At 33.5% G+C, this 11868-nt stretch overlaps 1 long non-coding RNA gene across 2 annotated transcripts; it reads right to left on the bottom strand.

Moving 5' to 3' along the window:
* Positions 1 to 3816: 3816 nt before the first annotated feature.
* On the bottom strand, positions 3817 to 4712 carry LOC148782516 (uncharacterized). 2 transcript variants are annotated; one of them, XR_016053614.1, is made up of 3 exons: positions 4371 to 4712; positions 4214 to 4267; positions 3817 to 4022 (listed from the first exon to the last, which is right to left on the bottom strand). It is a non-coding gene; the product is annotated as an uncharacterized LOC148782516 (long non-coding RNA). The 2 variants fall into 2 exon arrangements; XR_016053613.1 differs by having other exon boundaries at positions 4214 to 4712.
* Positions 4713 to 11868: the final 7156 nt, after the last annotated feature.

Genomic DNA, 11868 nt, shown 5'->3' with positions numbered 1-11868 from the left:
TATTCAATTTCAAATACTAATTAGAGCACATAAAGAATAATTGGTATATTTATATGTGATTTCATAAACAAATAAATTGTTAAATATTTTATAGCTTAGATGTGATTTAATAAGGAATGTGGTTTCTATAAGGTTGCAATTTTAAACAATCCAATTAAGGCGCACCTCCAAATTTTATCATATCATGTAATTTTGGTAGAAAATATTATAAGGATTATCCGAAAATCTATTTTCATAGCTAATTATAAAAATTTTAAACTTCAAAAATGGTTAAAATCAAGTAGATCTATAAACAAATGAAAATCTTGAAAATGGATGATCTAGATAATGTGTTGCAAGATGCGCTATTTTTAAGACTTAAATTTTTATATTTATACATCTCGATGACAAGATGATCAATTAGAGGGTATTTCAACATTACAACATTTCTGATGGATTTTTTAGGTGCATATTCAATTCTATATTTTAAGGTTGCAACCTTAGTCATTGAGATGCGGGCATTATTGAAGATCTTATATCCATCAAATAGTTATTTTCTTTTTTCTTTTTTTATAGGGAAAAATTACATAAATATCAGTTATATCTATTGTTATTACAAAAATGCCTTTTAGTTTATGTTGTTACAGATATGTCTGTTTTTTCAAATTCATAACGGTTTTTCTAAAAAAAGACTGAACCACCAACCTACAAGTCATGAATAAAAGGTTATGCTTTTGTTATAAACATTCGGCTTCTAAAAAATTAAAAATTATTAATTTTCGGTATTTGAAAAACCAAAAACTTTAAAAATTTCGATTTTTCAAATTTCAAAAACAGAAAATAGACAGTTTCATCTATCTAAAAAAAAACCAAACCATTATGATGTTCAAAACATAGATAAATCTCTAATAACGCAAACTAAAAAGGTATTTTTGTAGCAATGCTAAATATAAATAATATATGCATAATTTTCCCTTTTTATTTTGTTTTATGTATGATTTTTTTCTTTTCTTTTCTTTTCCTATTTTTTTCTTACATTGAAATTTAGATTGCCCCTCGTTTGAGAAAATAGTAATCATCAAGTTGTTTTATAGACAGTCCCCACATAGTTACGGCAAAAGGAGAAGACTTCTCATTTTTATTTGTCTTGTTGTAGGTGAAGACCGTATCAAAAGAGCAGCTTTGAAGATGTGAGAAATTTCATTTAAATCATAGTTTTATCTACAAATAAAGTGAAAGATGTAATAAACTGATGTTACTTTTTGTCATATTCGAGAGGGATTCAAGAACAATGCAAGGCCTATACACCCCTTGAACCAAAAACAAGTGTAAACAGTGTCTAGAAAATCGACTTGGCCAAGGTACTTGGGTCTTGGCCAAGACGAGTTACTCTGACGAGTCCATTGCACTCTTTTTAAAGAAAATGAACATAAAAACATACTATACATATAAATAGCAAAAGGGCTTTTCAATTAAAAAGATTAATGGCAAGTGGGTTAGGCCGTCTAACATAAATTTGCCTCTTCACGAAAGGTACTGAGCTAGAAGGATATGGTCATGTGGAGATTCTAACCGTAATGTAAATGACCTATAAATGAACTTTTCAAATCTATTGTACAACCTACTCTCTGAGTAATCTTTTCTACAACCTACTCGCCTTGAATTACTCAGCTGAGTAATTCGAAATGAGTAAATTGTATAAATGGACTTTACTAATTTATTGTACAACCTAGTCATCCCGAATTACTCGGCTGAGTGGAACTCTAAGAACTCTAATATAAATAAAGAACTATAATATAAATAAACTTTGCAAATATGTTGTACAACTTACTCACCTTGAATTACTCAACCAAGGTGGACCTATCTACACATAAAAAAAATATGACAGCTGAATTACTCAGCCAAGTGGAACTATCTTCATATAAAAAAATATGACAGCTTGCAAATATGTGGTACAACTTACTCGCCTCGAATTATTCAGCGGAGTAGATCTCTCTTCATATAGCAAATATGTTGTACAACTTACTCACCTTGAATTACTCAGCCGAGTGGAACTCTCTCCATATAAAAAATTATGACAGCTTTAAAAAAGTGATAGTTGTGGGGAGATTCGAACCCTAAGATAAATAAACTTTTGCAAATATGTTGTACAACCTAGTCGCCTCGAATTACTCAGCCGAGTCTCAAAACTGTGAGTGCAAATCTTCGAGAATGAGTCATAGACAGTGACGCAAAAATTATGCATTGTTTTCTACTATATTTATAAACTTTTAAAAATTCAAAATAAGAAATGGATTGTTGGTTGTCAAAGTATCAACACATATCTACATGCAATACTAACCAAAAAATATATTATCCCAATTTTTTTGGCCGGAATGGCGGCTTGGACTAAGAATCAAGGGATTGAACCAGTTCTTGGAAGGTCTTTGTCCAGCCCTAGTTTCCTCCCTAAAATCCCCCTTTCCCATATTTTTTTTTTTCTTTTTCCCTAAAGCTTATCTAAGAAATATTTCTTAGGTCCCCCTAAATCAACAACACACAAATCCTTATTTCAATTTTTTGGATTATTGATTTTGACCAATTTGGACCGATCCAGATTACCAATCCAATAATTTAACTTGGATACGTCAGGTGAACAACCTGGCCCATTGATCCAGGTTTTGAAACACTGGCCCAATGTTTGGAAATGCATACTAGTTCTTGTATATTAAAAGGAAAAAGTTTATATAAGGTTGCAAATCCAGGTTTTGAAACACTGGCCCAATGTTTGGGAGATCAATTACCATTTGGTAGTTCATTTGTTCGAAAATTACGCGTATCACCTCCTATTTTCTTTCTTTTCTAAGTTGCCCCTCTATCTGGCAATACAAACACCGGACATGGGACTATTTTTTCTGCGTTTCCAAGTGCTCTTTATTGTTCGGTGTTTGAAATACCGAACTGCTAATGGTGTCTCCAAAACCCACACCTTAGAAGTGAAGTGTTATTTGTATACTTCCTAGCTATTCGTACACACCTTAGATCTTTTCCTCTTCTTCCTCTGTCCAACAGCACAGGTACTCCAATGTTTGCCTCTGGTTGTACCCTAAGCAGGCAAATCCAACCAGAAGAAGAACGAGAGTTATGGTCTCTTACATTTTTCGGCGAGTTGGATTCTTTGATAACCAAGCTTGCTACCTCTTATAACCTCCTAATATCTTTGGCTCCTAGTTTTTCAAGTGAATAAATTTCGCAGACAGATGGATATTGAATGCGTTAGGGAATGTTATTGTCGAAGTGCGTGTCCCGTGATGCACGAACAACTTTTCCTTTTCGTAGTGTGCACAAAAAAGACTCTCTTTTGCAATCGCGGCCTTGGACTAGGAATCTAGCAACTGAACCAGTTCTGGGAAGGTCTTTGTCCAGCCCCAGTTTCCTCCCTAAAATCCCCCCTTCCCATATATATATATATATATATATTAATTATCTAAAGCTTATCTAATATTTTTTAGGTCCTGCTAAATCACCAACGCACAAATCTTTATTTCAATTTTTATTTATTTTTAGTTTTATGGATTATTGATTTTGACCAATTTGCACCGATCCAAATTGCCGATCCAACAATTTGACATGGATACATCAGGTGAACAACCATGACTACTGACCGAGGTTCTGAAACATTGGCCCAATGTTTGGAAATGCATACTAGTTCTCTTATATTAAAAACCAATAAATATGATAAGTTGTTTTTGCTGGAAGATCACGAATCTGACTAGGTTGCGACGACTCCTCACCCAACAACGCGAATAATTAAACAACATGACTAGATCTATTGTTACAACAAATAGAGAATAATTGAAGGGCACCTCTTTATATTTGTATATAACTAAACTAGTAGGTAACATATAAATTACATGCCTCTAAAAGAAAAAATATAAGGAATTCACCAATGTTGTTACATGTTGAAATAAGAAATGGAGAACAGCTCAAAGACTTCTTGGGGCGTAGAGCTGAACACTTCGTTTATTGATGAGCTGTGTTGGCCTTGCGTTCGCCTCTGCTTTCTGTGATATTGGAAGGTTGTAAGTAATTGTGGCCTCTTTGTATCAAAAGCAAATGGTCACATTGTATGCAATTCCTTTGTTTAACCCGGATTATGTACAACTAGATATTAATAGCAAAAAAATTTGTTGCACTAAACTAAATAAATGATACAGTAATATATATATTTTATCATGAAAGATGAAAGGCTTACACCATGAACTGCAGCCCTCAAGAGGCTCAGCTGCTGTCTGGAAATCGTATTCATCTGAAGATTGAACAAAGGTCGGTGAAAAGAGTTAAATGGTGGTCGAACAAAGTAGGTAGTAAAGCATGTTTTGGATGCAGATTTAGAGGGAGAAAGTTGCAACCTTCTTGACTACATTCCATGCAACGCCTTGTGTGCATGGTGGAGTGGTGAGAGAGCCCATATATCTGCAATACTTTCTACTACCCATCTTGATGTGCCTTGGATCCACGACGCCCATTTGTGCTTCAGCATCTTTAGAATCCGCAATAGATAATATATTACCATGACCTGAAATGATCAAAGAACCGGACTTTTTTATTTCTTCAATCGCAGACAAAATCGTCACGAATTTTTTTTTTTGTAAAGCAATGGAGAGAGAGAGAGAAACGAAAAGCTTGCGACCAACGTAGAAAAATTTGGGAAGGAAAAAGAGACGATGCCATATATGTTATCTAGACACAAACGCATGCGTCTATTTATAAGTTTGATATGAGTGTCAATATCCGAAATATATGTTAGCTAGATACAAACACATGTGTCTATTTATAAGTTTGCTATGTGTCAAAATCCGAAAAAAAACATCTAGATACTGTACGTTTGTATAATATAAAAATATTTATATATAGGGAAAGTATATAATGAGATCATTTACCTTTGGTACAAAGTGGTCACAAATAATCCTGACTATTAGATGTGAAATTGGGTGGCTTCATTTATTTCATTGACCCGGCACACCTAAGCTATCAGATTTCACGTTGAATGTTGTAAATAAATGTGACCTCCTTATATAAACGATAAATGGTCTCATTGTATACAATCCCTTACATATATGTGTACAAGTATATATACATATTTTAAAATTTACTTGTAGAAGTTACACATATGTGTTAAATTTAGTCTACTTGTTCTATTTTTTTATGTTAATTTGGGGTAAGAAGGTACCACTTCCTAAGATGACAATTGGTTAATGTTCTACTATGCCACCGAAATAACCCGAATTTATTGGACAGCCCCTGAATATGTAAATATAACAGGAAAAGTGGTGCGTGTGTCAACGGACACACTTCTACAATAGCGTCCTCCGAAGCCTTTAACATCCATCTTCGTGATGAGTGTTAGAAAATGGTGGCCCCAAAAGTTCAAGTGGACTATGCACAAAGTACGTAAAAAAAAAAGAATTGTCTTTAAAAATAAAAATTTATTTTCTTTCAAGATTCTTATGATGGTTGAGATTTTCATTCCTTAAAAATTTAAAACCACAATTCATCTCTAAAATAGATTTAATATTTTCTTACTAGAATTATTTTTTTAAAAAATTTAAAACCACAATTCATCTCCAAATGTTTTCTTACTAGAATATTTTTTTTTAATTTTTTAAATTTTTTTATTTATTCATATTCATGATCTCCATACTAAAGATTACATGTGCTTAAAAATTAAGTCATAAAATCAATCTCAAAAAATATATTTATTAAGAGGCCGCATTTCATATGCAGGCTTGGCAGCATAGAAAATGGGATAAACCACCCATTTGCATCGATCTTAAAGGCGTACAAATGCAAGAGTCGACACATTAAACAATTATCCATTGGTTTTACACATAGTTAGCAAGCCGGGGAATCAATAAGGTAAAAGATACAGATCGGTAAAAAAACTTTGTAAAAATGGCGCGAATATATTGGGTTAGGCTCAAAATCTTGAAGTGAAAAAAAAGGGATAAGTTTAAAATTTTTGAAATTTTTAAATTCTAAAAAATAAAAAATTTGTGAAGGCCAAAGGCCATCAATAAATAATCCATCCATAAAATATTTACTAAACTAATATAATTCATTCAATCAATTTAGATATCTCATGACTCTCATCCCATCATTCAAAATTAAATACAAAAGTTATTAGAATGATTCAAAACTAAACATAAAGCATGGTAGAGTCATTAGAATTAATAGAAAACCTAGGAGTTTGGGAAGTTCTAAGCCCGAAGTCATGAAGCTATGCATCAACATCATCATCACAATGATCATCATCATCTATGGATGTGTCATCATTTCTCATCGCATTAAAACCTCTGCTGACAATGAACCAAGCTCTTCTAGATTAATTGAATTACAATCATGCTTTTTATTTTCATGAGATGCAATCATTATCTTCGAGTTCACTTTTACGTTATCTAAGTTGATTGACATAATTGGTCTCAAATTATGTAATTTTTTTGTTTGTGTTGCCTCAAAAGCACTCCAATGTCTTTCGTACGTTGATGAGCTTCATGGTTGGTTCAAAATCCAAATAGCAACCATTTGACGAGTGGAATGATTTCTCCACATACTTCCCACCAAACTCCTATATAATGAGAATTTTTTTAACCACAAAATTAATATACTATTAATATTGAAATAAAATTTATTTCCTTCAAATAGTGAAAAACTAATAATACAAAATATACAAAAAATACAAAAAACTAATAATACAATAAGATACTTATGAAGATGCATTATTGACAGTAATCTTATGGTCAATGGTCTTTAAGAGTATATCCGCAATATTCTGACTAGTATGCTCAATTTCGGAGCAATCATAGCGAGTCACAAACATAGCCTTACCCCATATACAACCATTATGTTTATCAAGGATCGATTATTCACATTACTCCATCCATTAGAAATAAAAGAAACCCCAAAAGTTGGCCATTCATTTCTTGAAGCATCTAGCAGACTGTCAATCCAGGTCCTCTCTTTATCTAGCAAACTTGTCCTCAATCTCTTATATTTAGGGGGCACATAACCCTTGGGAGCATTGTTTATTGCATATAGCATTTCTTGAAACCGAGGACCCTTTACCTTATTAAAAGGGATCCCCTGAGCATAAAAACATCAAGCGATTGCAGCATCGACATCCTCCCTCGCATGAGCATCAAACTTATGAGCTATACTACCCCTAGCCCTTTTATTTGAACTCGATGCATTTTGTGTCAACCCTAATCTCTCTCCCCCACACACCATTCCACTCTCTTTATATGCCTTTCCTTCTCTCCCTAAACTTAGTAGAAGATAGACTATAATAAATTTAATGTCAATGTGGTAGCCAAACTAAAGAAACCCACATATAAAAGAGACAAGATAAGGAGAGATATATAATATACAATCAATAACAAAGTAAAAGATATACAAAAAGATATATATATATATAGAGAGAGAGAGAGAGAGAGAGAGAGAGAGAGAGGATGTACATGTGCATCAAGCCCAAGAGATTATCAACCCAAAAAATAGAGGAGAGAGATGATAAATTAAATGGGCAACATTGTGCGAATAATTAAAGTCAAAGGAATATAAAAGATAAGAGTAGAAGTATTCGCCCCATGGGCCCATAAAAAACAAGTATGACGACAGCACCCTCCGCCAATGACCACGATCATGAAAGCTCCAAGCGCCTCGATCCACGGCTGCACGCACTAGCCAACCCCTCCCCGCATGCCACCCTCCACCAAGGATTTCAAAAAAATAGACGAGCGCCACCACGATACCTAACAATACCGATTATGGTACACCCTAAGGCGACCATATGCCACTCAACAAAGAAAGAGGCATCAAAAAGAAATAGGGACGAGGCTGCCAGCATCTAAACTGGCTCGAGATCTTCCAAATTGAAATTAAGAGGGGGGAGAGGTTCATTTTGGTATGCTGCGAGCTGGGCGCATAGTTGGATGTTTGCATCCACTACCAGTTCATAATCTCGTGAAAGAGCTTGCATGGCATTCTGAATGTCTAATATCTCTCTCTCAGCTCTCCCAAAAACTGAACGTGAGGCATCTAGGGTGGCTAACAATTCGATCTGACAATGTCAAAGGCCCTCGTTCTCTCTAAGGGTCTCAGATAATGTATCAGCCAAATTAGGGAGGAGGTTAATAAAAACAAGGGCCTCACTGGCTGCAGATTTCTTTGCATCTTTTTTAATGCGTGAGGCCTCACCCTGGAATGTTCGGCCATCTACAGTTACCATCGCCTGGAATACCATATGACGGGGAGGTCCATAACTACGAACTATTCCTTGGGGGAGGGGTTCACCACCTCGCTATAAAATCTCCTGGAGCCTATTTTTAAAAGATATCAGTGGGAAGTCTAAATTAAATGCGTTGTAAAATATTTCCGGTTTAGGGGGGGATGCCATGATGTTCAGGAGTTGGAGGTGGAGGGAGGGGTGCCATAAATTGTGGCATATCGGGGTCATAAGCTTCAAGACTATGGAGTGGTGTATTTGAAACTTGAGACGAAGCATCACTCAGTTCTCCATCCATTTTTTACCTACAAAATAACTAATTGTAATGATGGGGTTGGAGCTTCTAATATATAGCATAAATATAGAAAAGAAGCACCATGATTCACTTACCAATTATAAAAAATAGCATGATGTAACAATTAATTATTGATATTAAAAAAAGATACAACACGATTAATATGTAAAGCAAATATAAAACACAGGCAATTATAGCATCATGAATAATTTGGCAAACATACAACAGAGCTACCTACTGCAAAACGCTAATAATGGAGCTCATAATATATAGAAAAAATATAGAAAAGAAGCACCATGTTCCAATTTTCCTCTTTTCTAAATACAAAGATATAAGTGGAATCTGTAAATAAATTATAAAAATTGTAAGGAAACACACCACCTTTGCAATTAAATATACCACAATTCCCATGAAAAGTGTTACATTTACCCAACAAAACCATAGATCTAAGGAAAGGAAAATAAGAACATTAATAAAACTTAATACCAAAGGTAGCAAATAGAATAAGAGAGAGGATAGTGTACGGTACGTGCCTCAAATTGCATAGAGTATGAGATGGAGGTGATCACCGTTTATTGTCTCACATAATTCCAGGCAGAAATCTTTTTATTTTGGGATTGATTATTGTCATTAAGATCGTTCCAATTGAAATCTTTTTATTTTGAGATTGATTATTGAGATTAACATATAAATCGACGGCCTATATTAAATGGGCTAAAAAAAATCATTTTTTAGTTTTTTTTGCATTGTTCATTTGATGATAATAAAGCATCCAAGAATATTGGAAATGAATAATTCCTTCTAAGGCCTAGATCTTAGCATCTCACTAAAATGAATTGCCTATGTTAATTGGGCTAAAAATATACTTTTTCAAATGTGTTTTAGATTTTATCTTTTTTGTAATTGGTAATTAGCCCTAACATGGTTTTTCAAGGTTGTTGCAACATATCAACATACAACCGTTGCATTAAATAATATCCAAACTTGAAATTTGGATTCAAGCTGGTTAGGCTCAAGAGGAAAGTAGACTGCCCACAAATATTTTCAAAGAGTAATGATCCTATGAGATCCTCCCACACCTATGTGTGTAGAACCCCAAAGGATCACCATTAAATTTGGTATAGATCTCTAAAACATTTAAGTGCCACACCCATGTGATAACTTTGGGGTCCTACGCATATAGGTGTGGGAGGGTCTCATAGGATCATTACTCATTTTCAAGAGTATATATTTTAAATTTTGGATCAAATTATTGGTCTTAAGTCCTAACATGGTTTTTTATGATTATTGCATTATATTACTATAGGTATAGGGTATTTATGTAAGAATATGATCTAATGCAACGATTGTATCATAGATACGGTCAAAATGATTCCCCTCAAAAAGGGAATGTAGACGCATTCATTTGGTGAATTTCAATATCACCGCAGTTATAAACTCAAAATCAATATTTTATTTTTTAACATTGTTCATCTAATGAAAATAAAGTATCCAAATATATTGGAAATGAAAAATTCATTGTAAGGCCTAGATCTAAGCATCTCGTCCAGCTAAAATTAACGGCCTATGTTAATTGGGCTAAACGAATACTTTATTGGTTGAATATTCAAATTTATCCATTTTGTGGTTGTTCATTAGAATGAAATGAGTGTATATTCCATAATTTAGATCAAACAAATGGACATAGATATGGTCAAAACGCAACTCCTCCAACAACCAATCTAGACCATTCATATGGTGAATTTCAAGATGTTAGCCTTTACGAATTGAAAATCATTTATTTCATTTTTAACATTGTTCATCTAAGTATAATTAATCCAATATAAAAAAAATTGGAATCTATAAAAATTTTCGACGTCCTTGATGTAAGCATCTTATCAAAATCGACGGCCTATGTTAATTGGGCTAAATAAAAGTTACAAGATGCACATATTCCACTACTTGCAATCTAATATTTTCCTTGTGTCCATGAGAATAGATTTCGAGATGATCAATTAGAGGATATTTCTCAAAAAAAATAAAAAATCTTAATCTAGAGTTCCAATTATCAGTGCCCACACCCATTTCTATTTTTCTACATTTAAAGGGGCTCACTCTCTCTCTCACCACATCGCTACCATCCCTCTATTTTTACTATCTCGAACCTTTTACCCGTCCTCTCTATTTTTTTCTCTCCTATCCATTTTCCCTCTACGTATACACTCACCATGTGTCATTTCGTTGACGTACGTAATGCAGTAATGAAAAATCATATGTACTTTCAACTAATTTTGTATACATTTTTTAAGAGTAACGTACGTACGTTGTTCTAAATCCAATGTCTGACAAATATGTATTTGCAATCAGTCAGCGCCACTTGGAATACATTAAAAGACATTCAAGCTATTGTTCCATCTTACAATGCCTTGGTCGCGAAAATATACATATAATCTGTAGGGCCATTTTTGGTATGTCACAAATTTGTTTACAGCCCTTGAAATATAATCAATCAAGTGTCATCATTTCAATGAATATTTAATTCACCAACATTTAATGCACTATTTTTAGATAAGGAAAGTATAGATTTTTTGAAGACCAATTCTCACATCATATAAGGATTTGTATTGTCAGTGCCACGTGGATTACACGTAGAAATTGAAACGGTTGTTCTCGCACAATGTCCTACAATGCCTTCTGGTGGGCAAATTTAAAACAATGCCAAATTACATCATCTGATCATTTCTCTTACATATAACCTGCAGAACCATTTTAGGCATATTACAAGAACTTCGTATAAGCCATGAGTTGTATATCAAAGTTTATCATTTGACGAATACCCCACATTTAATGCAAATTTTTAAGACAAGGACATTACAGATTTGTTTCATTACAAATGTCGTATTACAATTGTCCTTTTTTCTGTCAGCACACATTCAATACATTTAGAAATTCAAATTGTGGTTCCAACACAATGGCATACAAATCCTTTGGCTGGGCAAATATAAAACTAATTTTTATAACCTGGAGGGCCATTTTAGGCAGGTAAAAAAAAAATTTATAACTAAATTTTTTGGGAAATATATTAATGGAAATTAGGATATGCATGATTTTGAAATCCGGATGGAAAAACAACTTTATGTGCTTGCAGGAGAACAATGCATTATGAAAATTATGAGCGAAAACGATGTTTCTTTGTTGATAAAGTAAAAGAATAGTAATATAAAAATACATTTTTTTTTAATTATTTGTGAAGAAAAAATAATTTATACTAAGAATTGGATTGAAAACATTGTTCCAGCACAATGGCATACAAATCCTTTGGGTGAGCAAATATTAAACTAATTTATATAACCTG

The sequence above is a fragment of the Amborella trichopoda genome, chromosome 4, assembly GCF_054954075.1.
Source record: "Amborella trichopoda isolate Santa Cruz 75 chromosome 4, AtrichopodaSantaCruz75HAP2 v2.0, whole genome shotgun sequence".
NCBI lineage: Eukaryota > Viridiplantae > Streptophyta > Magnoliopsida > Amborellales > Amborellaceae > Amborella > Amborella trichopoda.
The sequence above is the reverse complement of the archived record's forward strand: the minus strand, read 5'-3'. Positions and strand labels throughout refer to the sequence as shown.